This window comes from Procambarus clarkii, chromosome 65, assembly GCF_040958095.1.
Source record: "Procambarus clarkii isolate CNS0578487 chromosome 65, FALCON_Pclarkii_2.0, whole genome shotgun sequence".
In the NCBI taxonomy this organism is placed as follows: domain Eukaryota; kingdom Metazoa; phylum Arthropoda; class Malacostraca; order Decapoda; family Cambaridae; genus Procambarus; species Procambarus clarkii.
The window spans coordinates 26,302,885-26,305,177 of NC_091214.1; positions in this window are offsets into that span (position 1 = coordinate 26,302,885).

Genomic DNA, 2,293 nt, shown 5'->3' on the forward strand with positions numbered 1-2,293 from the left:
GATTTAATCTATTTCACACAGATAGATATATTACACCGTGTATATTAGGTAATACCTAACATACACGCCTCCACACACACTACATTTGAAATGTAGTCTCAAAAAGACTACATTTCAACAGCAAAGATTACTCCATAAAAAAATAATTAAATTATTGACCAACATGAGAGAGGGTTAGCCAACATGAGGGTTGTGTTGATTGCCTGAAAATATTTAAATTGTGTAATGTATTGAATGGCATTTTTCAAGTTACAACATTTTTTAAATTACTGAACTAGGTTCTAGGCTTTGCTAGGCTTAATTCAATTATTACAGATAAGCCTAACCTAGCCTAGAACCCAGTGGGTTTTCTTCCTATTGGGGAGTGTTGTACATGCCTCGCCTCCACATACACACTAGCACAGCCAGGCCTCGCCTCCACATACACACTAGCACAGCCAGGCCTCGCCTCCACATACACCAGCACTGCCAGGCCTCGCCTCGCCTCCACATACACCAGCACTGCCAGGCCTCGCCTCCACATTTAAACCAACCAAGCCCACAAATACGTTAACATGGACCAGCATTACACCGTCTAACATACTCTGTCAGATGTAACAACTAAATTTGTGAATTCAAGACCAAATCTATTGTATAACACAGTGTTAGTACGAGAAAAACATTACTTACATTCGAAGCCGTGTTTTAAAATGGCGGCGGTCTTGTACTGACGCTCCAAACTGTGTGTTCGTTTGCGTATGATGAACGTGTGACAATTTACTACAACAATTATTTAATTATTCTTATTCTTTATTTTAATATTTTTAGGGTACATGAAATTTCAAACTTATTTGCACACAATAATATAATTGCATTGTCATAACTTTTATATATTACGGAAAATACGATGACATGAACGAAGTCAAAGTGAAGTTGAAGTCAAAGTCATTCGCCGAACGTATTAGTCATTTTTTTTCATACATACATAGTTGATTTACAAACATAATGTTGGATTTATAGATTTATTTATAAATTTGTATTTATTTACCTGTATTTACCCAAGTCTTTCCTAAATCTAAACTTATCCAATTTATACCCATTGTTTCGTGTTCTATCTTGTGTTGACAATTTTAATACCCTATTAATATCCCCTTTGTTATATCTATTCAGGAAATTGTGGTTGATCTCGAACCCATTGATAATGTGACGACTTATACAGAATTTTGTAACTATATCATCAAGATTGTAACCAGCTTAGCTAAATGTAGTGTGGGGTTCAGTCCCTAAGCCCATATATGTGCCTCTCTAACCATTTAGGTTACAGGGCAAAAACATAAAAACAAAGGTAACTGCAGAAGGCCTATTGGCCCATACCAGGCAGCTCCTATCTATAACAGATAAACACTAAGTACTACCTAATTAACTCAATGTAACCTACCAACCTAACCCCCAAAATGTCAATCCATATCTTTTATTTTAAACAATGCTGTTTTGTTGACCAAATTGTATTTTTACTCTTTTTCTGTCATGTTTCTCCCACCCCTGTTTTTTCCCTTTTTTCTTATTTTTTCTCAACATAATTCATACTTTAATTATGCGGATCAGGACATCACCTGATCAAACACATCAAACATCGTTTGACCACCATCAAACACACACATTTCGTGTGTGTTTGACGCTCACTGATATGTACCAGCGTTGTTTTATATATGGTGCTATTCTATCTTACGCTTTGTTGCTCTTTTTTACCTACGGGCTCATAGAACATTCTATTGCGAAAACATTGGCACAAAAATGAATGACGTACATACAATAATAATGTCAGGACAGTGATATAATTATAAACTTTCAAAGCACTGTATCGCCCATGTGTCGTCTTGTCACCAATACTGGGTAACAGTTCCGCCACTTCCCACACTCTTGCGGGTGGGCAGCGACCATTATTCTACGTTTATATTCATATCACCGTGTTGGGAATTTCATTGCGAGTACATTGATACCAAAATTAACGCTGTAGGACAAGTGTGGAAGTGATAACAATCCCAAGAGTAAAAACATTTTGTTGCTCTTGGGCACTCACGGCGAGTCATCTACGTAGGTATTTATTGGGTGCTGGTATTCATATAACTTTTGGTGACCGTTTTTGCTGATTTTCTTCTAGAGAATGTTATTACGAACACGTTGGTACCAAAATGAAATACATAGCTCGAGAACTAAGGTCAGGAGAGTAAAAAGAGTATACACATTTTTGTTTTGACGCTTAATTAAGGTTATTGTGAGTACTCATCGCCTGCCTAGAAACTGGAACTAGTAA